The following is a 25,523-nucleotide window of genomic DNA, read 5'->3' on the forward strand; positions in this document are numbered from 1 at the left end:
TACACACACACGCACACACACACACACGAAGTTCCAGTCCTGATCTCTCTGTCGGTAGGCAAGGGTCAAAGCCACGGCATTGAAAGCAATCTGAACTTTATGTCCCACTCCCCTGGGTGGCAGTCAATCCTGTGGGTAATTACTCAAGGGACTTTAATTTTTATGGGGGAAAGAAAGCAATGGAGACTTTGTTGTCTTTCCTAATAAGTGTCAGGGTCAGGTGGAAGAAGATACAGACAGCACTTGTTGGAGAGCGCGAGAGGACTTGACGTGTCGGTGAACAGGAATCCCTAGCACTGTGGAGTGCATGGTTCGGGTTTGCTCACTCCTCCCAGTGTCTACCAGGAAGTAGTGGATTTGGAGCTCATTTAATCCTCACAGGGTTCCCCTTGGGAAGACACACTGTTACCACCTCCATTTTACAGATAGGATCACCGAGGCACAGGGAGTCTAAGTAACTTGTTCTTGGCTTCACGACTGGTACGTGGCAGAGCTGCCAGCTGAACCCGGAGCGGTCACTGCTGCGGCCTGGACGCCCCTCCCCGGGACCATGGTGGCAGCAGTGCCTGTGAGGCACTGAGAGCCACTCTGCCTTGCATTTCTTTTTTTGAGTATTTTTTTTATTTGAGTTACAGACAGTGAGAGGGAGAGACAGAGAGAGGGGTCTTCCTTCTGCTGGTTCACTCCCCAAATGGCCACATGGCCGGAGCTATGCCGATCCAAAGCCAAGAGCCAGGAGCCTCCTCCAGGTCTCCCATGCGGGTGCAGGGGCCCAAGGACTCAGGCCATCTTCTACTGCTTTCCCAGGCCACAGCATCAAGCTGGATCAGAAGTGGAGCAGCTGGGACTAGAACTGGCGTCCATATGGGAGGCTAGCACCGCAAGCGGAGGATTAACCTACTGCGCCACAGCGCCGGCCCCACTGCCTTGTACTTCTAACCTGCTTCTTTCTTCTTCTTGCAGCTGATCCACTGTATCGCTAATGCCCATTTTTCTACAGTACAATATTTTTTTTAAAAAAGATCTATTTATTTATTTGAAAGTCAGAGTTACAGAGATAGAGGTGTTCCATCCACTGGTTCACTCCCCAAATGGCCACAATGTCCTTGGCTGGGCCAGACTGAATCCAGGGGTTAGGAGATTCTTCCAGGTCTCCCACATGGGTGCAGGGGTCCAAGCACTTGGGCCATCTTCTGCTGCTTTCCCAGGCACACTAGCAGGGAGCTGGATCAGAAGTGGAGCAGCCAGGACTTGAACCAGCACCCATATGGGATGCGTTTCGCAGGCGGTGGCTTTCCCCACTACGCCCTGATGCCGACCCACTACGGTACAACCTAAACGTGCCAGGCCCTCTGCTTTGCATCCCCGAGGCTCCTCCGTGCCTGCCAGTGGAGCTCCAAGGCCTGAGGCGTGCTCACAGCCTGGCTGTTCTCTGCCAGCCGCACTTCCTGCCACTCCTTTCTTCCCGAAGGCCTCAGTCATGCCACCTTCTCCTCCCCAGGCTGCCACGCCGCGGCCCCCTGCCTGGGAGTTGGCTCTGGGTTCCCTCTGCTTGGCGGAGCCCTCGCCTTCTGTTCTCTCCCAGGCACCTTGCTCAGTCCTGCTGGCCTCACTCCTATCTGTTTAGCCTCACACGACTCTGTAGCCGAGACACCTCTGGTTCTCAGGTGGGGAAAACCAAACCAACTAAAAGAAGTTTCCATCAAGGTCACCCCAGCAAGAGAGTGGCTGAGCTCACACCAAATCCATGTTGCCTTGGTTGTAGGACCCTCCTACCTCCACCTACAACCTCCCTGAAGGAGCTGGGGAGATTTTATCTGCACTCGATTGGATCTGCAAAGGTTAGTATCGCCCTTGACATGGTGCACAGAGGGTCTGAAGTGCCTCACTGGGCCACGATTCTGCAGAACCCCAGGGCTGGACCCCCTTCTGCCATATCCCATGACCTCTGGACCCCAGGAAGTCTAGTACAAAACACCCCAGCTCTGGGCATGGCACAACCCCTCTGTCTCCCCCTGTCTCAGTCTCTCTCCCTCTCCCACTCTGTGCCTTCCTGGTGGGACAGGGGACAAGCCCATGCAGGAAGTCTGGCTTGGGAAGCAGAATCCATGGAAGAACGGGGCATGTGCATTTTATCAGAACCAAACAAATTGTGGCTATAAACATTCCGTCGCCAGGGAAATTGAAGGCTTCTTTGAAGATCAGTGTCTGTTTTTTAATGTATCTATATTAAAAAAAAAAAAAAGAACCGGACCAAATTTCCATTGAATCAGTGAGGGGGGACTGGGAGAGGCCTGGGCCCTAGTGAGCTGGGAAGAGAAAGGACACCTTATGTCCTGGATTAGCACATTGATTAAAAGCAAGTTTCTTTCTCTGGAGCCACCTCCCCACCCCCCAACGCCACATACCCCAGCCCAGCCCCAGCAGCCACTAACCACAGCTATTTCACGGGGTCTCTCTCTGCCTTACTTATTTGATACGGTCAGACTTGACTGTTGTGGTTCAGACAGTTTGTGTTAGGGGTCCTGGGAGAGAGGAAAAAAGACAACCTCCTAATTGTCTGCACCCGGCTGTCGACATCTGGAAAGCACTCCGGCTTTTAACCCCCTCCGCGTCACAGCCCACTCGCTCCCCAGCCCTCTTCCACCTACCCAACCTGGGGCCTAGCGGTGCGGGGCAGCAGCCACCACAGGGGTGCAGCTGGGAGTCCCTGCCCTGAGCTCTCACCTCCTCGGCCTTCACACACCCATCTCCCTCCTGCTCTCCCACCACCCCGGACCTCCCTGTCCCTACCTGTGGCTTCAACAGTGCTCTCAAAACTGGCAATACCCAAGCCCTCCCCAACTTCGCTCAGTTTCTTGCTCGAGAACCACAATTTTGACTATGCAGTAAGCACTCTAGTTACTTGCATTTCTGGGTTAAAATCAGAAAAAGAGGAACAGACATCATTTAGCCAAGTGGTTAGAACACTCACTCACCTGAATTTAGACACCTGTGTCCCACGTTGGCGTCCTTGGGTTCAGTTTCCAGCCCCAGCTCCTGGCTCCAACTTCTTGTCATTGTAGCCCATAGGAGGCGGCAGTGGGAGTTCAAGTACTTGGGTTCCTCTACCCACATGGGACACCGAGAGTGAGTCCCCAGCTCCCAGCTTTGGCCGCAGTCCAGCACTGGCCACGCAGCATCTGAGGAGTGAACAAGTGGATGGGAGTCTCTCTCTCTCTCTGTCTCTCCCTCCCTCTCTCTCTCTCTTTCTCTCTCTCTCTCTCTCTTGACTTTGTCACATTCTTCCATTCTTTGGCTGTATATATTTCCACAGATTTGGGGTTAACACCCAGAACTTAATATTTCTGAAACGGAACTCCCAGTTGTGCATCCGGAATTGCTTCTGTGCATAAACCACTACCAGCGCACCGATGGGGAGGCAGTGGCGTCGCCCATCTCCCTCTCGTGGCTCCTGTCTCTGCAGTAGAGGCCACAGCGGTCGCTCTACAGCTGCCACCAGCACCACGTGGTCACCCTGTCACTCTCACCATTACAACGCCTCTGTGCCTCGCAAGCACACGGACCACAAGGAATCAGATGTAACTTTGAACGGAATGAGTAGGCAGAGCCCGGATGGAAATTTCTTCTACCACGGGACACCTTTCCTAAGGAAATGGATGATGTGCTTCATAAACTCGGTAGAATTCTAAGAATTGTGCACTTTCTGTCTGTTTGGTAAAATTCAGGACAAAGTTTCATAAATTAAGAAAGGACAAAAATTCCAAGAGCCTCTGTAACTCCGCTCCGGGAGCCTCATCTGTTGGGAATGTCGCATCCCCTGCTATCTTCCCACAATGCCCAACTCTGACTCCTCAAAAATACACAAGGCCGGGGCCAGTGTGGTGGCACAGCAAGCTAAGCCGCTGCTGCAACACTGGCATCCCATAACAGCGAGAACTTGGGTCCTGACGGCTCCACTTCTGATCCAGCGTCCTGCGGATGCCCTGGGAAAACCAGGAGTGAGAGCCCAAGTGCCTGGGGCTCTGCCACTCACGTGGGCGACCCAGATGGAGCCCCAGCTCCTGGCTTCAGCCTGGCGCAGACCTGGCTGTTGTGGCCATTTGGGGAGTAAACCAGCAGATGGAAGAGCTCTCTCTCTCTCTGTCTCCCCACATCCCCCCAAACCTGGCTTCCCTCTCCCTCTCTCTGTAATGTTTCCTTTCAGATAAACAACTAAATCTTTCTATAAGCAATGCTCAAGGCCTGGTGGGAACTTGCTTCCTCGGAGGAGCTTTGTCGTATTTTCCCAAGCAGCTTGGTCTGTGCTGCTGTTCAGTGTCACCCCGTGCTAACTGGCTCGATTTGCTGTCTTTCCCTCAACCCTTGTCCGGCTCTGTGATCTCAGTCACAGGAATTTCCCAACTTTTCCAAAGCACCGTACCTTTTTACAACCCTTCCATCAGTGTGAGACGGTTGTAATTTCTCCACGTTCTACCCACCACTGTCATCTTTTTGGGTGATATAGCCATCCTAGTGGGCATGAAGGGATATCCGGCTCCGTGGTCTCAATCTCAGTGCACGGCACCACAAATCCCCCAGAACTGCAAGCCATAAACGTGAGCCGTACCCTTGACTGCAAACTCCTCATACTGAGACAACCACCAGGCCCTGTGGCTTCCGCAACATGGTGGCTCTCACATTCCCTGTTTCACTCTGCACCCATCAGGCTGCCATCTTCTCTGACACAGGCGAGGCACTCACAAGTCTCCGCACCCACCCAGGTCCCAGGGTGGCTTTGCCCACAGCCACCGAGTGATGGTGAAACCTGCTCCTCACCTGCCCCAACGCGGACGGCTGAGCCTCTTCCTTCTCCAGGCTCGCAGCCTTCCCCTGATTCCTACAATGGAGACCAAAACTCAGCCCAGCTCCTCCTCCCCAGCTTCAACAGTGGCAATGTCAGGCCAGCGCTGTGGTGTAGCGGATAAAGCCGCCACCTGCAGTGCCAGCATCTCATATGGGCGCCGGTTCGAGTCCTAGCTATTCCACTTCCAATCCAGCTCTCTGCCATGGCCTGGGAAAGCAGTAGAAAAAGGCCCAAGTGCTTGGGCCTCTGGACCCATAAGGGACACCTGGAAGAAGCTCCTGGCTCCTGGCTTCGGATAGGCTCAGCTCTGGCCATTGCGGCCAACTGGGGAGTGAAGTAGCAGATGGAAGACCTCTCTCTCTCTCTGCCTGTGCATCTCTGTAACTCTGCCTTTCAAATAAATAAATAAATCTTTAAAAAATAAAACAAAAAACAAACAACTGAAAAAAGACATTGGCAAAGTCTTCTTGGCTTTTCACATCCCAGACACCTGGATTCACTTTCAAATTTTTCTTTTGCAAAGGTCCTTGCCCCAGCAGTTGGTGCTGCCTTAAGCTGATGCTTAGGCCTCTCCTGACTTTTCTCTCAGAAAGCGAAAGATCATTTTTGCAGAGGAATTTCGTTATCTCCTCCATGTTAAGCAAAGCCCCATCTCTGTAATGGACGGGGTGTTTTGTTCCCCCTAAATTCACCTGTTGACCCCTTAACCTCCAGAGTGATGATAATAAAAGGTGAGAACGTTGGGAGCACCTTGACCTTGGACTTTTAGCTCCTAGAACTCTGATGGTTGCATTTCTGTTGTATAAGCCACTTAGTCTATGGTACTTTGTCATGTGAGAAAAAAAAAGGGCAGACATTGATACTAGAAGTGAGGGTATAGTCGTAATAAACACCTAAAATGTGTGTTGGCTTCAGAACTGCGTGCCTGGTAGAGACTGGAAGAATTTTGATGCATATACTAAAAAAAAATAAGTCAAGTTTCCATGAGTAGAATTCCAAAGGTGATTATGACAAGAGCTCAGGAGGAAGATGGGGGTTGTGTAGAGAAAGCTTCTTAGGAAACACCCAAGTAACCATGGAGGGTGCTGGCGGTGCCTGCTGGTGCCGGCTGGCAGAGACCAGCCTGATGAACTCAGAGGGAAATGAGGAAAATGCTCTCAGGGCGCGGAGGGAAGGAGATCCTTGTTAGAAAGTGGCAAAGAACTTGGCCGAATTGCATTCAGATTCTAGTGCTTTGTGAATGACGAACTTGAACTCTTATCTGGGGAGGTCTCCTAATGAAGTGTTGACGGAGAAGCGTGCTTCCTACTGATTGCTTATGGAGAAATGAGAGGGAACTGAATTAGAAGAGAAATTGTTAAGCAGAATGAAACAGAACCTAAAGATTTGAAATTATCCACTTGTTCCTGTTAGGAAAATGAGAAAGTGCGTTTGCCAGGTAACACTAAGCTTGTGAGAGAACACTCACCTGAAAACAACATTAGTGTGGGTGTCAGCTACAGACTTGGTTGATCGTCTCAACAGACAGAGACTCAAGGTAGGATTATCGTAGATCCCTGCCACAAGGTGGGCTGACTGTCTCCACTGGGGGTCTGGAAGTGAAAGCGTCAAACCAAAGAGCATTATTCTTGCACCTCTGGGCCCTGTTGTGCTTAATTTGCAAGATGTTGGACTTGGGTGGGGCCCACCATCCTTTCCTGTTTTTCCTTTTGGAACAGAAATGTCTATTCTATGTCTGTCCCAGCATTCCATGCCAGAAGTGCATTAATGATCTGGAATCCCCGGTTCACAGCCAGGGAGGGGTGGCCTCAGGGTGAGTGGTACCTGGAGTCTCACCCACATTTGAGTCGGATGGCTGTTCAGACTGGATATCACGCTAGAATGAGTTAAAATGCTTGGGGCTACTGGGATGGGTTGGATATATCTTGCACATGACTAGGACATGGATTTGATAGGTACGGAGAACAATGCAATGTACAGGACAGACAGTCTCAACTTACAATAGCTCCACTTACCTAAAAGAATTACTCATTTGGTAGAAAGGTTACTTCCCACTGTGAGTTTTGATCTTTTCCTGGGCTAACAATAGACAGTTCCATAGTCTCTAGGGATACTGGCAGTACAAGGAACCAAGCTTCCCACCAACTATGTGATACAGAAGATAATCGAGGCTGGCACTGCAGCTCACTAGGCTAATCCTCTGCCTGCAGCGCTGGCACACCCGGTTCTAGTCCCGGTCGGAGCGCCGGATTCTTTCCCAGTTGCTCCTCTTCCAGTCCAGCTCTCTGCTGTGGCCCGGGAGTTCAGTGGAGGATGGCCCAGGTCCTTGGGCCCTGCATCTGCGTGGGAGACCAGGAGAAGCACCTGACTCCTGGCTTTGGATCAGCGCGGTGTGCCGGCCACAGCGAGCCAGCCGCAGTGGCCATTGGAGAGTGAACCAACGGTAAAGGAAGACCTTTCTCTCTGTCTCTCTCTCTCACTGTCCACTCTGCCTGTCCAAAAAAAAAAAAAAAAAGATAATCGAAGCATACTCTATGGTGTGCTGTGTTGCTGAGCCCTGATGTTTGGTAGGCTAGATGCTTTCAATTAATTGCTGAATTACAATATTTACAACTTATGATGGGCTTTTTGGGATGTAACCCCACCATAAGCTAAGGAGCATGTGTATTATTGTACCTCAAAATTCCATATGTTCCAATCTTGTCCCCCAGTGTGAAACATGAGGAAGTAGGACTTTGGGGAGTAATAGGATCAAGAGACTTGGTCCCTCATGAGTGAGATTAATGTCTTTTTTTAGATTTATTTATTTTACTTGAAAGTCAGAGTTACACAGAAAGAGGAGAGGCAGAGAGAGAGAGAGTGAGAGAGAGAGAGAGAGAGGTCTTCTTTCCGTTGGTTTACCCCCCAATTGGCTGCAATGGCCGGAGCTAGGCCTATCCGAAGCCAGGAGCCAGGAGCTTCTTCCGGGTCTCCCACGTGGGTGCAGGGGCCCAAGGACTTGGGCCATCTTCTACTGCTTTCCCAGGCCACAGCAGAGAGCTGGGTCGGAAGTGGAGCAGCCGGGACTTGAACCGTCACGCATATGGGATGTCGGCACTGCAGGCAGCAGCTTTACCCGCTCTGCCACAGTGCCAGATTCATGTCTTTTTAAAAGGGACTCCCAGGAGTGCTCTTGCTCTCTTCCTGCCACTCGAGGATGCAACAGAAAGCCAATAGCTGTTACCTGGAAGACAGCCCTGCCCTGAACCTGACCGTGCTGTACCTGAACCCCGCCCTGAGCCAGACCGTGCTGGTGCCCGATCTCAGACTTCCAACCTCAACGTCCTGAGAAACAAACTTCTGCTGTTTACAAGCCACCCAGTCGGCAGCACTTTGTCAGAGAAAACTCTATTTTGAGAATGCAGTTTTTTTAATGGTGAAATGCTAGGTTTGAAGTTCCAAGATCATAGGAAGGAATGTTATACAGAGGCTGTCCAAGAAGAAGATAAATAAATCCAACTTGCTCTTCTCATCTCCACTCAAGATCTCTGACTCAGGGCAACCTTCCTGGACTGGTCGTCACCCCACCAATCAGGCACCAGGTCACCCCCTTCCATGCCCCCATTGATGTCTGAACTCTCATGACTATGCAGCTCCTGTGTATATTCCCTGTTAAACACAGTCCCCTGTAAGGCATGGATTGTGCTTCCTGTGCGTCCCTAGAGGGGGGCACTCAGGTGCAGTTGTGGAAGGGTTGAGTTCCCAGCCCTTGGCTTTAGACCTTCGGCCCAACCCAATCCGGGCATTTGGGGAGTGAACTGATGCATGAGAGTTTCTCTCTCTCTCTCTCTCTCCCTCTCTCCCCCCTCTTTCACTTTCTCTTTCCCTCTCTCTGCCTCTCCTTCTTTTTTTGTCCCCTGTCTAAGTAAATTAAAAAAAATAAAAACATGTTTTTAAAATGTTTGAATTGGATATTATTACCTTAGAGATGATAAGGGGTATGGTATACTAAAATTATGAACTATGCATGTGCAATTGCTTTGCAAAGCTCAGAAACAGTCTGTTTGCTCTCGCATTGCCAATTTGTTGGAGATAATTCATGTATTAAAATCTTCCTAGACACTTAAAATCTTGATGTTATCATTCATATTGTCTCTTTATGCTACCTGAAATTTAATTTTCATATTTTTATGTCTCTAACCAAGTCTTCCAACACAAGTGATGTAATTGGATTACACAAAATAGAAAGTCATCTTCCTCAGTTGGTATTATTCCTTTACCAAATATTCTTTGGATATTAAAATTCAGCCATGCAAAACTCTATCTATAACTACTTGTATATTTCACAACCACATTGATAAATAGAAGGTTCAAATTATTACAAAGCAAAAACATAAAATGCATTACCTATCAAAAATATGAGGGAACTTGAGTTTGTGGGAAAATGGAATTAAAAGGCAAGTTTATTTTAATGCAAAACATTTTTGAAACTGATGCTTAGCTTTTTCATAATATATATTCTCCATGAATTTTGACATAATATTGTGAAATTTAAATTGGTTTCAGCCTTTGGCAGCTATGCATCAATGCTACAAGACCAGAAAACAAGATATTCCACCTTTTTTGGTGAAAGTTACTTGATATCTAGAACTTTTCTCCCACACAAACTTCCAATCATGTGTGAAGGTGTAGTAATGGTTCTTGATTTGTTTTTATTTTTATTTTTATATTAAAGGACTCAAAATTTATGTCACAAAACCCTCATATGAGAAAGTTTCTGGAAGTCACACTCTAGCCAAACAAGTGAGAAGTAAAAAGAAGGTAACATGAGTGGAAAAAAGAATAAGGTCCAGGATTCAGTTTGAACAAGTTACAAATCAGGGTGATAACCACGCAGCACACCTAAGTATGTGAGGAAACGAGAGGGCCTTAAGAAAATATCTTACAACGATGTAAGATTACTGGTGTAATGAATTGAAGCAAGGAGAAAATAAGAAAGAAACAAGGAAGGTGACAACACAGAAAGCCAGTAGTATCCCCCTGGATGAGATAAAAGTGAGGCTAAAATAGCCACGCAGGAGGAGTAAGAGGGGGAGCACCAGAGGAGATAGGACAAGGAGAGAAAAGTCAGCAAAATTTGTGGACTAAGAAATGCATGATTCACATGCAATTAAAATGACTGGTATTCCTGGAACTCAAAAGTGACTAGAGCAAAGCTGTGAGATACAAGGTTAATATACAAAAGCCAGTTGCATTCCTATGTATCAGCAATGCCCAATGGTGTTTGATATGAAGACCACAATATCATTTACATTAGCACCTCCAAAATGAAATACTTAAGTATAAGAAGGAAGAGCATAAAATCTGATGAAATAAAACAGCAAAATTAATGGAGAGGTAGTCCATGTTCATGGATAAGAAGACACAGCATTCTCAAAATGTCAGTTTTTCTCAGGTTGATCTGTAGAGTCGACACAATCCCTACTGACATTCAAGTAAGTTATTTTGTGGATGACAACAAATGTTTTCTAAACTTTACATGGAGAGGCAAAGACCCAGAATGACAAGTACAGTATTTAAGGAGAACAACATGGCTGTACTCACATTACCCAGCTCTAACACATGCAGCATGGTTAATAAGAAGGTGAGTTATTGTATAAAGGACAGACAAACAGGGGCCAGCACTGTGGTGTAGCAGGTTAAGTGGCCATCTGCAGTGCCGGCATTCCATATTGGCACTGGTTCAAGTCCTGGCTGCTCTACTTCCTACCCAACTCCCTGCTAATGTTTCTGGGAAAGGAGCAGAAAGCAGCAGAGGATGGTCCAAGTCATTGGACCCCTGCATTCATGTGGGAGACTCAGAAGAAGCTCCTGGTTCCTGGCCTCAGCCTGGCCCCACTGCAGCCATTTGGGGAGTGAACCACCAGATGGGAGATTCTCTCTCTCTCTCTCTCCTCTAGCGTTTCGCCTCTCGCCTCTCCCTCTTTCCTCTCTCTCTTTCCTCTCTCTCTCTCTCTTTCTAATTCTGACCTTCAACTAAATAGACGAATATTTAAAAAAAAGAACAAACAGGTTGATGGAACAGAATTGAGACCTTAGAAATAGATCTACACAAATATAGTCTATTGTCTATGACAAAGGATAAAGGTAACACAGCAGAAGAAAGAAGGTCTTTTCCATGAAATGGTGCTGGAAAACCAAATGAAAGGAAGAACCAGACATGTATGTTACACATATGTACTCAAACTATGTCATATACCTACATATAGAACACAAAACTATAAGGTTCCTAGAATGGAACACGAGAGAAAATTTGGATGATGTTGGGTTTGGTGATGACTTTTTAGAAACAATGCTAAAGGTATGAGGCAATAATTCATGTGTTAAACTTCATTAAACTAAAAACTCTGCTTTTCGGAAGAGACAGCTAACATTGTAAGAGGACAAACTTCTGATTGGGAGAAAATATGCACCCAGATATACATGACAAAAAGGGCTATGTCCAAAATGTATAAAGAACTCTTAAAATCCATAGTAAGAAAGTCATGAACTACATTGAAAAGTAGATATCACATCAGAAAAAGTATACAGCTAGCAACTAAGAATATTACGACGTGCTCCACAACCTACGCCATCCGGGGAACACAAATTCAAAGGACAATGAGCTATCCCAGTATTTCCATTAGAATAGTCAAAACCCAAAACACTGAAAACACCAAATGCTGGCAAATACACGGAGCAACAGGAATGCTCATTGGTTGCTGGTAGGAAGGTAAATTGGTACAGCCACTTTGGAAGACAGTTTGGCAATGTCTTACAAAACTAAACCTTCCTTGGGGCTGGTGCTGTGGCGCAGCAGGTTAACACCCTGGCCTGAAGCTACGGCATCCCATATGAGCGCCGGTTCTAGTCCCAGCTGCTCTTCTTCCGATCCAGCTCTCTGCTATGGCCTGGGAAAGCAGTAGAAGATGGCCCAAGTCCTTGGGCCCCTGCACCCACGTGGGAGACCCGGAAGAAGCTCCTGGCTCCTGGCTTCCTATCGGCACAGCTCTGGCCATTGCAGCCAATTAGGGAGTGAATCATTGGATGGAAGACCTCTCTCTCTGCCTCTCCTTTCTCTGTATAACTCTGACTTTCAAATAAATGAATAAATGAATCTTAAAAAAAAAAAAAAAAAAACAAACCTTCTCTTACCCTGCAATCCAGCAATTAAACCCTTTGTTGTTTACCCAAAGGAGTTGAAAACTAAGTCTACACCAAAACCTGCACATTGATAGCAGCTTCATTCATTGCCAAAACTTGGGTACAAGCAGTAGGTGAGTGAGTTAACACACTGAGCTGTATCATTCAGCACTGAAGGAAATGAGCTCTCATACCACGCAAAGACATGAAGGGAACTCAAGCACATCTTGCTCAAAGAAAGAAGCCAATCAGAAAGGAATGCATAATGGATCATTCCGACTCCATGACTTTCGGGAAAGGGCAAACCATGGAACCAGTAGAAAGATGGGTGGCTGCCAGGGGCTGGAGGGGACGAGGGGATGAAGACGGAGGGAGGCTGTGCAGGGCAGGGGAATCTGTGTCCTTGTACAACTGTCGAAACACGTAGAACTTCCACAGGGGTGAGCCCTAACGTCAACCAGGACTTGGGGTGATAGACGCATCAGCGTGGGTTCATCCACGGCAGCAGGTGCGCCTCTCAGGTGGGGCTGTCGATGGGGAGCGATGTTGCACATGTGTGATTGACAAGCAGTTTGAGGGCGCTCTTTGTACCTTCTGTTCGTGTTTGCTGTGAACCTAAACATGTGCTGAAAAACAAAGTCTACCTTTTAAAAAAATTACACTGGGAAAAAGCAGATGAGCTAAAACCGGTATGTAAATTTAACAAGTAAGATTAACTAGATTTTAAAAATTTGGTGAAAAATGATGTAATTGACATAAACTGTGTTATACCATAATAAGAAATCAGTAAATAATGTCTGTCATTAGTAAAGCAATAAGCAAGATAATAACAAGCATATTGTTTCAGCAACGTAGTAACAAGAGCCATAAAGGTGATTTCTTTAGTGGATTGAATTTAGGGTTGGGGGAGACAGCAGACTGCTGCTTTTTATGATAAATTCATATTTTCCTCGACTTCTTAAGCAGATAGAAGGATTAATTTCATTTAAAACATTTTAAGCCAAAAAAAAATTGTAAATATCTGGTAGGGAGCTACCCAAGCCTTTTTCGTGTGTGTGTGTGTGTGTGTGTTTAAACATTGATCCATGTTACTTTTTATTGGGACTGCTTCTAATTGAGTAGTCAGGTTTCTGGGTTGGTTTTGTTTGTTTCTTTCTTTCTTTTTTTTTTTTTTTTTTTGGCGTTTTTAAGAAACTCAGATGCCATCCTCTTTCTTTTCAGCTGAACGGCTGAGACTGGATTTCTATCTTTTTTCTTGGAATGGTTTGAAATTGTTGAATTCCAAAAATGTTGGAAAAATGCATCACGGAATCCCACTGTGACCCTTGGAAGCACCCCTCAGCCTCGTACATCACAGCTCCCAGCACCCCGAGGGCCGGCTTTCCGAACTTGCTCTTTCAGAGTTGTTTGGAACTTCTTAAGGGTCAGTGGTTGCACATACAACAACCACAATAGCGGGGACACTCTCATCCCCAGAATACCTTGGGCAATGGTTCCAAGGACCCCTACAGGTACCGAAAAACATGGATGCTAAGTCCCTTCTATAAAATGGCACAGTATTTGCATATGAACTGTACATATTTAATATATATGTTGAGTCATTTCTAGATCACTTAAAACACCTACTACAATGAAAATGTTGTATAGATAGTTGTTTTACTGTATTCTTTAGAGTATAGGGCCCAGAAAAAAATAGAAGTCTACACGTTTCTGTAGATGTAATTTGTTATTTATAATTTTTGATCCATGGTTCATTGACTTTTTGGATGTGGAATCTGTAGGTATGAAGTGCCAACTATAATACTAAATAATTGCTCATGCTATGGAATTACTCTGGGTGAGGCATCGCTCTAAGGAGTTCAGTCATCGTATCATTTTAGCCAGCAACAGTCCTGTAGGGGCAGCTATTAAAAACAATGCAAGCTGGCGCAGCTGCTCACTAGGCTAATCCTCTGCCTGCGACGCTGGCACACCGGGTTCTAGTCCCGGTCGGGGCGCCGGATTCTGTCCCGGTTGCCCCTCTTCCAGGCCAGCTCTCTGCTGTGGCCCGGGAGGGCAGTGGAGGATGGCCCAAGTTCTTGGGCCCTGCACCCACAAGGGAGACCAGGAGAAGCACCTGGCTCCTGCCTTCGGATCAGCACGGTGTGCCGGCCGCAGCGCGCCAGCTGCGGCGGCCATTGGAGGGTGAACCAACGGCAAAGGAAGACCTTTCTCTCTGTCTCTCTCTCTCACTGTCCACTCTGCCTGTCAAAAAAAAAAAAAAAACAATGCAGCAATTGAGGGCAGGCGTCCAGAGCCACTGCCTGGATTTCCAGGCACCGTTAGAGCAATACTTGGCTAGCAACAGCAATGCAGCATAATGGAGCCGTTATCTGTGCACTGAGTCACAGAGAGGGCAGGGGGTGACGCTGAGTCCAGCATGCGTATCGCGGGGGTCGACACCCCATCTTCACCTACCTCGGTGGAAGACACCAGATTTCGAAGCCAACTGAGCGTCTGCTCTGAACCCAGCCCTACCCTCTTCCTTTGACTCTGTGTACCTGGTCAGAGTCCCACCTTCTCTGAATCTGTTTCCCCATTTTCGAGGCTGTAAAATCCTCCCTGCTGGGCAGCGGAGAGCATTAACTGATGTGTGGAAAGTGCCGGGACCTCATTAACAAGCTGCCATCATGTAGGACTTTCCTTGTCCAGCTTTGTCCAGAAAGGTCCCTGTCCTCTGGGACCCTGCACTCAACAGGCGCTCCGATTCCACTGCCTTTGTGGTTGGTTAAGCGCCTACCCTGCCCCGGCACTGTGCTTGGCCACGTCCCGTGTGTTACATCACTTAAGCTACAAAGTACTTGCATTTCCTTTATACAGGGAAGACATGAAAGGCGGGGAGACACAGTGAACCCTGAGACAGGTCCGGTGGCTTGAAACGCGTGGGGCCAGCCTCATAGTCACTGTCTGTCGTGACCACTTCCCCTTGCTTGTCCACCTCTCAATCCATCCTAGCATGAGTGACAACAATGCCCCGGGTCTCCACCTTCACCAATAGTGCCTGCCGTTCCTTGGGCAATTGAGGGTTGGCAATGAGAGCAACAGCCCTCGTAGCTCAGCCCGGCGGCCCCGTGTCCTCCCAGCTGAGAGGGAGACCCATGGTGCTGGCAGGTGGGAGGCTGTGGCTCCGCGACAGGAAGAAGAATTCAGAGGGAGCTGCCTTCTTGCCCAGCTCCTGTGCCCCAACTCCCCGTCTGAAGAGCCCATTTCTTGGGTCCTGGGGATCCTTCCCACGGACGCTGGTGGGGGCCCACATTGGCGTGCACCTGTTCCCAAAGTGTGTAACAGCCATTCCTGGAATGCGGAAGAAAGAATAGCACCTTGTTCCTTATGGAAAAGCTTTGTGACCACAAGCAACTTTGTAGATCTAATTATTTTCAGGAGGAGGAGGGGAAAAAGCAGCCTCGACTTCGAAAGCATGGGGGAAGTTATGAGCAAGAACCTGGCTCCTGCCTCGTCTGTTGACAGTCCTCGGTCTAGGGAGGGGAAGGAGGCGGCCCTGAGGACCTCCTGATTCCCAGAGTCATATTTGGGCCCTGTGTATGCCCTCTGTAGGCAGAGAGTAGAGAGAGGCAACAGAATCTGGTTTTCGTGGGCAGGAAGCAATTCCGGCGTTCCAGTATTTGCAATTTCAATATTGATACAGTCTCCTGCCTTTGCAGAACTCAGAGTGGCAGGAAAACATGTAATTTTTCCTGGCCTTGTTTGTATGGGGCAGGGATAAATTAGAAAATTACTTTTTTTTCTTCCTACATCAAACAGTAAAACTTATTTCTGTAATCAGACTCACTGAGACTCACCTTTCGGGAAACAGGAATTTTCTCTCCAGCCACAAATCCATCTTAGGTAAACATCATTGACCACCCACATGCCGAGATGCTTTGTTGGGAAAATTACTTTCCCATTTCCTCTCCTCTTTGAGATTTTGTAGCAAAGCATGGGGGTTGGGGGGAGAACATTCCGCCCAGAAAATCCATTGTTCTCTCCATTCACTCCACATAGGACAATGAAGTCAAGGTTTGTTTTGCTGAAGATACAATTTCCATAAATACAATTACATTCCAGTGGAAAATATTCTGCAATCAGGATTCGGTCACATGATTCTCTGTAGCATGGGGCATAGAGAAATGGAGACCACGGTTTCCTTGGAAGATAAAATGCCTCCCAACGCCGCCCGGTTTTCCTGCTGAGGGCTGTGGGCTCATGTGGTCAGCAGCCATTTACCATTTACCGGCTGTTGGTGACGGCCATTGTCGTACACACGACCAGTGCAAGGGAGACCTGCTTCCTGCCTGCAGGAGGGTTGCTTCCAGAAGAGATGGGATTTGGACCCACAGAGTTCCTATCAGATGGACATCCTAGAGGACGGACGTGGGATGCACGGGTACCAGGCAACTGAGATCTGTCTTTTCAACTCTCCGGTGAGGAATATTATAGCGTCCACATGGTCTAGACGAGAAAACAGTCTCTCAGTGAGGCCGAGCAGCTACTCCAAGCCGCCAGCTAGGAAGCCGTGGGTTGTGAACCTCCGTGAATTTGGCCGTAGACCCTGGTTTCTTTCTTGTTGAAGGAGCACACACGTAAGGGTTGGTGTGACATCTGGAGCTGTATTTGACAGTTTGGACATAAAGTGAATTCTCACGTTGGTGATACTGGAGCTGGGTTTGTCAATTCAGTGAGGCAGCTGAACAAGAATTTCCTTTTGTTCTTCAAGACACCAGCAAGGATCTACTCAAATGCATCACCACTGGGAGAAATAGAAGAGGCCGATGGGGAGGAATGGGTGACTAAATTATTCATGATTCGTATGAAGAAGTAATAAGCAGATATTTAAAATACTATTTACAAAAAGTCAGTTTTTAAGCAGCTATCAAATAATGAAAATGGGAGTGAAAGGAACAAAATTGTGTGTGTGTGGCGGTGTGAACATTCACATTATTTGTGGTCTGACGCTGCACTTTAAGAAACAAGAAGGGAAGTAGCTAAAACATCAACATGGGAAGTGGGCTTTCAAATGTATTTTACTTTTCCAAATGTTCTGCAGTATGTATTTACCAACCATAATAAATTAAAATACAAGTCATGTGTATGTGCCCAGGCCATCTATTCCCACGGAGAAGGGTCGGTAAATCATAGCCAACCCGAAGGCGTCATCGGCAGCTTTCTCTTTTCCTCATAACATCAGGTGGTTTATAACTGGTGTCGCATGGCATGCAAATGTGCAGGATTTCACAGTAAGAAAAGAGCATAGAGTTGGAATTGCACTGGAATACGGCTGAGGGACCCATCTTTAACTATATCAACATTGTCTATCTACCAAACTCTCTGTCATCTCCCTTCTTATTAATTTCAAGGAACAAATAATTTACAGTTCTTAACCACTAACAGTGTTCCCAGCACTGAACGTGAATTATTGCAATGAAGTTTCGTGACAGCCCTATGAGGAGATTATTATAGCGGCACCTGTTTTATGTGACATATGCAAGGCCACAGAGCAAAACGTGCTGCAGCCAGGACGCACACAGGGTGGCCTCTGTCCACCCCACCCGTCACGATCACCAGCAGACTGTGTCCCTGGTCTGTCTCCCAGGCACAGCTCTTTTGCTTCTGCCCCTGACTCATGGTCAGCCACGGTTATTGATGCTATTATCATTATTTATTATTTGCTAAAAGTTACTACTTATTTATTTTTTTTTTTGACAGGCAGAGTTAGACAGTGAGAGAGAGAGACAGAGAGAAAGGTCTTCCTTCCATTGGTTCACCCCCCAAATGGCCGCTACGGCCGGCACGCTGTGCCAATCCAAAGTCGGGAGCCAGGTGCTTCCTCCTGGTCTCCCATGTGGGTGCAGCGGTCCAAGCACTTGGGCCATCCTCCACTGCACTCCCGGGCCACAGCAGAGAGCTGGACTGGAAGAGGAGCAACCGGAACAGAATCCGGCGCCCCAACCGGGACTAGAACCCGGGGTGCTGGTACCGCAGGCAGAGGATTAGCCTAGTGAGCTGCGGCACCAGCCATATTATTTATTTATTATGACATCAACTTCTACTGATTCTTCTCTCTAGTGCTTTGTCTCTTGTTTATATTTGTTTGAAAAAATAAGGAATCATTCATTCATTTGGAAGAGTTTGGGTTTATCAAAAGGTGTTCAAACGCAAGGGAAGAAAGACCGTATTTGTATTGGCCATTTCAAGAGGGATCTTCCAGAAAATCTGCAAATCATAACGTAATCCCAGTTAGGGACCAGAGACTAGAAAACGCGACACACCTGGTGCTACTGTGCTCCCTACGCTGCGGGGAACTGGACCAGGCAGTTTAATGGGAACATGATTGTGGGTTTCTACAAAAGGATCCATTCAGCACACTTCAGGGTCAAACTCAGCCCCTAAACTGGCCTCGCTGGCCCAGCTACACTGTCCCCATCTCCCCTTCCTGCCTCTCCCCAGCCTTAACCATTCCTCCTCCCATACGGCACACCAAACCCTTCTCTTGAGCTCAGGCCCAGCTGTGTCGCACCTCGGCGTCTGGCCCTGGGTCTCATCCTCCGCCTAGCAGTGTGGGCAGCGGCCCCCGGCCCTCTGCACTTCCTGTCGGCTTCTGGGGTCGTTCACCCAAGGAGCTCTCCCCATTTGCCGCACCAGTGACCCCGAGCAGCGCCACCACCACTGGGCCGGGGAGCCTTGGAGCAAGAGCTGAGTTCCGGGCATCCTTGGCACGCAGCTCAGAGTGAGGCAAACAGGCAGCGCTTAATAAAGGCTTACAGAATTGTGCCTTTTGGTGGTCTGGTCCGTGAAGAAACACAGCCCCGCACCGTCAGAGGAAGCAAAAGGGGGGATGTATCACGCAGATTGTGAGGGATCTCACGGAGCCTGGGAAGACCAGTGCGGCCGATTCTGGGAGCAACTGGGAGGAGGACCTGAGAGAGGACGGGGGCAACTTCTCTCTCCTCGCCCCATTCCTCTGCGTGGTTGTTCTTTCTCTCCTTCTGCTCCCCTGTTCCCCCCTTCTGCTTCGGTTCCTTCCCACTAGAACAGGACCAGTGAGCATCACTTCAGCCCAAGCTCCACACCCCCAAGCGCCTGCCAGACTGCCTCCATACAGCTGCACCCCCTCCCTCAGCCTCTGCCCCCACATTTCCGGGACAACCTTGGACTGGCTTATTTTGGATCCGATGCCCAACACAAAACCAACCAAGTAGGCAGGGTGCACAGAGCAGCCTTCTCCCACTCCCACAGGTCCTTTAGGTTGGGGGAGCCAGGGTGAACAGTCACCTGAGAAAGCATGGTGAGAACACGACACAAACTGCCCCGAACACTCCCCAAACACACACACACACACGTGTTAATACACACATATACACATGCACACACACATTGCCCAGAATGCAACAGGGCACGGAAATGTTGATTAAGCAGCACACATGCATAGTGATTGAGACACGCTGACTTTTTGAGGAACACACACTCACCATGGCAACTTCTGTCCTGGAAACACTAGGACGGTGGGCCCACGCATGGCCACACTGCTGGCCGGGGCGGAGCCTGCGCTGGCCGGGGCGGAGCCTGCGTTTGGCTGTGCTCGCTCTCATGAAGAGCCACGGCTCACTTCCCTCTCTGCAGCTCTTGACCTTGCCTGTGGGGTGCAGGGTCACGCAGCAGGTCCTTGCTCCTGGCCTGGGGTCTCATGGCAGCGAGGCCAGAGGACGCTAGTGGCAGGGACCCAGCCACCCACGGACAGTCTGTGCTGTGCCCACTGCCGTCCCCTCGCAGTCTGCGGTCCTGGGATGTGTTTCAGTGAAAGCCGAGGAAGTGGTTCGTGTTCACGGAGGCTCTGCACCCACCGGGCCGCTGGTGTCTTTGCAGCCTGCCCACGGCCTTGCAACGGGGAAGCAGCGTGGCGCAGAGACGAGGCCACGGCACTGCGGTTACAGCTCCGTGCTCCTGAGCCAAACCAGCTCGGCTGGTTCCTGTCTCTTCCACTTACGAACCCGGGCCTGTTGGTTAATTTTGTGTGCCTTTGTTTACTATGAAGCAAGCACACTAATAGCAGCAAGGCCACAGGCTCCTGCAGACACTGAATGAGTGACTCCGGGAAGGCTAACGCCCCATCTGGAACACGGTGCTGCTGGAGTCTCAGAGGGAGGAAGCCCGCCGAGCCCACGCTAGGATGTCCCCTTCTGCCGTCCCACGCTAATACTCCACCCCCAGCCTGCAGGACTGACCGCCTCACATCCCTCCGCGGCCCACTCGGCATGCTGGCCGTTGTCATCTCCCGTGCCTGGTCTGCACCTGACCTTCCCCATCCCCCGGTGGCTCTCGTGTGCCCATGCTCTGTGCTACTGTGGCCATCTCCCACCCACTTCACCACACGCACACACACATGTGCACAGACTTACACACAGGCGCACGCACACACACACGCTGGGCGCAGGCCCTGGTGCACCTGCTATGGTTGCGGTTATCACAGAACGGAAAGGACAGAGGGGATCTTCTACCTGAAGAAGAAGCGGCTGGGACTCGACGCTGAGTCACCATGGCTCCTTCCCGTCAGCAGCCCCACGGGGGTCCCTGGGGCCCTGGGGCCTCCTCATCCTGCCAGGGCCTGCAGCGCCCTGGGGGGCAGAGCAGCCCCCTCTGCAGAGCCAGGCCTTCCCGGTGCTCCGTCTCAGCTGCACCAGATCCCTAGTGAGATCATTGCACAGATTCTGGACTTTCCACAAAGCAACATCTTCTCTAAGCCCCCCCCCCCCTCCGCTGTCCCCACTACTGCTTTCAGAGGTGGGCTTTACACACCATGGTTAACTGGGTCTCCATCGTGGGGTCACCGGGATCAGACACCTGCCCAAAGCAAGCTCCTCCATGTCTGGGGTCCCAGGAATTCACCAACAGGCTGCTCAGGGAAGCCACTGGAGAGAGAGAGGCAGAGCCAGCATCAGCCGGAAGCCGTGCACAAACCACTCCATCTGTTCACAGATGAGGCCTGAGGCTCGGCAGGAGGTGGTAGCCCAGGAGCGAAGGCAGCCCCCTGGGCCTAGAACCCAGGTCCACGGGAGTCCAGCTTCCCTGGGCTTTCCCAGGCCCCCATCTGCCTCCAGCTCCCCTGGTTGCCCTGTGCCCCCTCGTGCCTGATCCCAGGACCAGCCCCCTCCCGGGCCACAGACACTCATGCACACTCCTGGTGTACTAAAGCTGGCTTTTGTCTGTGCGAGCTGTGGGCCGGTGACAGGAGACTCCCTCTACAGCATCCCCAAGTCACCTGAGTGCAACCCACTCCTCTGTGAAGGGTAACTTCTGCCTCCGTTTTATCCATCACCTGTCTAGCACCCGCAGCTGGATGCAGCTGAGCCTTTCAGAATCGCCCTTGGCCTCGTGTCCGTGCACCTGTCTCTTCCTCGCTTTATCCAGAGTTAGCTCCCCTGTCTGCTTGTCTGGGATTCCAGGGCTTTGTACGGGAGGACAGTCTGGCTTGAGGTCCCAAAGGTTATAATTCACTTCTCTGGCTCCCTTGGAAAGCTTAGTGTCCTTGCTAAAAGTGATGAAAAACCCTACAGCGTTGTGTTGAGGCTCAAACGAGGTGCACATTGAAGACCTCCGTGGCATTCAACGTCTCAAAAGCAAGCCGCTCGTTACCAATGAGAGGTCCCTCCCGCTCCACGTTCGGAGCGCTGCTTACAGACCCGTCTGCCCATCGCTGCCTCCTGAGCCCGGAGCTCCCCGGCCAGTGCTCTGAGAAGCAATGGAGGAGAGGCATGGAATCAACTTGAAAGCCCGTGGGGGCCTCAGCGCTGAGGACTGGGGCTGGCGTCTGCCCGGCGTGCTGACCGGAGGGGAGAGGCAGCCCCGGGGCTGTGGCGCGGGCTGAGTCGGCACACTCGAGGCCGACGCGTCCATGGATGAATTTGAAGTCACCTTCAAAGTCAGGCCGTTGGAGCGGACTCTCCCAGCCAGAACCCGCTGTGAATATTTGAGACAAATGACATTGCCGATGTCTAGAGGGAAAGAGCTGAGCGCAACGCGGGTGTCTCACAGGTGATCAAGCAAAAGCGAGAGAAGAGAAGGGACTCCCAGTGACTTGGTGTGAGAAGCCATCGCAGGCCCGGAACACACGGTCGGCGTTCCAAGGGTGCGCGATTTCCACCTGGCTGATGTTCTTCAAAATGGACGTGAACTATTTTCATAATCAGGCTTTGTTTTTTAACTTCCAGGCAGTCCTTGGAAAATCCAAGTGCATCCACGGGCAATGACCAGCATGGAAAGGGGACTCTGACACCAAGAGACTCTGACACCAGACCACGGCCTCTGCAGGTGCGCGCTCTCCCTCGCTCTGTGAGGTTCATGGGTGCAGGGCTCTGCTTTCACTCAGGGTTCCAGGGGCAGACGAGAAGGGGCCAAGGAAGCTCCAGAGAGACCTTCAGAAAGGCTGGGGACGTCATGACTGACGGGATTGGGCCGGGGTTGGGGAACCAATGGCTGTGGAGTTTGCAAGAGGGATTTCATGGGTCGGTGCTCGGTGGAAAGGACGAGAGAGTGCTCCGGTCCAGGGCTCCCCGTGAGCTCGGGAAGCTTCCACAGCGCCCTAAGGCTCACACGGGATGTGCCGCCATCGCCTCCTCCGCCATGCGTGTGTAGTGTGTTTAGGGTTCACCTTCCTTCCTCACTGTGAGAGGCTCAGAATCCACCCTGTAGAGACTCCCTGAAGCCTGGAACCCACGCGAGCTCTACAGAGCAAACCAGCCACTCGGAGCTGTCATGTAGGGATCTTGAGATGAGCCTGGGTTGCCTGGGTGGGCCCGAAGTCATCGCAGCTGGGCAGAGGGGAACAGAGTGGTGTCCGTAGAAGCAAAGCACATGTGCTGCAGGCTGGAGAAGATGGAAGGGGCCCTGAGCCAAGGAATGCAAGCAGGGAGAGCAGAAAGGAGACAGGGTGTCCCCAGAAGCCCCGGAAAGAGCCCAGCCTGCCGGCACCCAGACAGCAAGACCATCATGCCAGGTTGCCATAAGCCACCAGGGTTGTGCTGTCTTCTTCCTCCTGCAGCAGGAGCACGTGCCAGGGGCCCCTTAGACAAAGCGGGGAGAGGACAGGAGGCGATGTGGCTCCTTCCGGGTCGGTACGGCCAGGCTCACTGCACCTCCTGCTCACTGGGCTTCTCCCTTGCACAGTGAACGCACGTGTCAGAAACCCCGCATCTCACAGGTGAGGGACTGGAAGCTCCCGAGATGTGTGAGAGAATGCGGGCAGTGAGACATCAGTGTGGACCCAGGGCTGTTCAGATTGCACCCCCAACCCAACTTTACTGCTTCCTAGGGAGCCTCGCAGACACCAAGTCTAAGGACTGGCCCCTAGGCTGCCCGCGCCCCCCTCTCTCCTCCCCCGCCGCCGAGCTGGACTCTCTGAGCTCAGCAGCTCCAGGGGCCCTGGCCCCGGGGAGCCCTCTCACCACGGGAGAGCACGCGTGCACGGTTGGCCGTGAGCACACAGCACCCTGGAGCTGGTGAGGCTCGCGGGGCTGTGGAGGCCCAGGTGGCAGGGAAGGGCTGTGATGTGGTTGCAGACCTGCAGACGGGCTGAGAGCCCACTCGAGCAGCCTGCCAAGGGCTGGCTGATCTGGGCTCTGAGATCAGCGGCTGCTTCTCCCCGGGTGAAGTTTTGGGGTGAGCACCTCCTCTTCGGAGCTGGGACCCTGAGCCCTCCCTGCGAGTGCCTGTAGCCCTATCTCTGCAGCATCACTGTCTGACGGCTGGAACGGTTGGTCGGTGCCACACAGGCCGCCACTTCAGGTGTTTCTGCCTTTGTCTTTCAGAGCTGATCCGCGCGCTCTCCTCCCACTGTCTGTACATCTCGCATTTCCCGGGTGTTTCTAAGGACATCGGTGCAGCGTCCAGGGGCCCGCGCAAGGAAATCATCCACATGTAAGCACATTAAAAACTGGAAGATTTAAGCATCTTATTGATAAATTCAGTTGCTCGTTGTAAAAAAAAAAAAAAAGCTGACAAAATGAAAATGGTAAGGTAGAAGTAAGCACACATATCTGGGAAAAGCAAGCATGACAAAAGCTAGGGGAACTAAAATACAAAAGGGGTTCCCATGTGGGAGGTCTCCAAACCGGTGTCCATTTGCCCTCCCTGCCTGGTATCCGACCCACCTGCTCTCTGGCCCAAATGCAGATACCGGGCCCCTCCCTCTGCTGGGCAGACCTCTGAACAGCGTCCGTAAATGTCTCAGTCCCCGGTAATTTGCAGCAAATTGTCAACATCTTGGAAAGCTCTCGAAAGAAAACTGCGAATTTAACCAGAAGCCACCTGAGCAACCAAAGGAAAGATGGTCAGCTGAACAGTCAGCGTTTCCCGGGGAACAGCGAGCTACTTGCTGGAGGAGAGCAGGTGATGTTTACAGGTTTATTACCATTATTATTATTATTACTCTGTGATTATTATTTACTTGAAAAGCAGGATGAAGGAGAGAGAGCAGCAGAGACAGACGTGCGCCCCCATTTGTTGCTGCGCTTCTCCGATGCCCCCACAGTCAGGAGCCCAGGCTCCATCCAGGTCTCCCAGGGGGGTGTGGGCACCCGGCTGCTCCAGTCGTCAGCGGCTGCCTCCCAGGGTGCACGCTGGCAAGAAGCTACACCAGCAGCAGAGCGGAGACTCCAGCCCAGGCACTCGGCGGTGGGGCGCACTCTAAGTGGCGTCTTAGCCACTGCGCCAGACGCCTCCCTAAACAACAGGTGTTTTTTCTGAGGCCTGAGAGAAATCCCGCCATCAGGAGCGACCTCGGGAAACCAGGGGCACGCTAGTGAGGCTCACGGCCTAGGGACGGGCGATACAGCCAGGGTCCCCACCCGTGCCCAGGTGCGCTGGACACTCGGCCTCTGCAGGGGCTGCCCCTGTAGGACTGTGATGAGACAACCCCCCCAGACTGTGCAGTGTGCAACGTGCATGCGGGAACAGCCTGATCAGGATCTTCCAGAAGTTTCTGCTGGACGTGGCCATGAAGGAAAGCAGCCCAAGAGGCATGTCCACGTGGGATGGAGCACCTGGCCGCTGAGGCCACCGAGAGGCAGACGAGACAAGGAGGCGAGGGGCCTACGACAAGTGTTTGGTCCCAGCACCTGGCCACCACCCTCTCGAGGTCCTGGACTGAACCTAGACACCTCCACAGATGCTCTCCCTCCCTCTCCTCACCCCCCGTACCTAATGAGGCACTGAATTCCACTGCTCCATTCCTGCTCCCCAGGATGTCCACATTTGCTGACTGGTAAGTTCCCCTCTAGAGACCAGCGGTAGTACTATACCACTCGGACACCACTCTACTCGCCTAGGGTTTGGCATCCACTGTTTCTTAGTGTGCAGCCAGCCCCATCGTCCAGTTCCAGCACACTCTTGTCCACCCCCATGAGCAGAGCCCCACACTCACCTGCCCCTTTCCCCCGCCCCACACAACCTCGGATCTACTGTCAGGTTCTGTGACTTGGTCACCTCT

Source organism: Lepus europaeus, chromosome 22 (genome assembly GCF_033115175.1).
Source record: "Lepus europaeus isolate LE1 chromosome 22, mLepTim1.pri, whole genome shotgun sequence".
NCBI classification, from domain to species: Eukaryota; Metazoa; Chordata; class Mammalia; order Lagomorpha; family Leporidae; genus Lepus; species Lepus europaeus.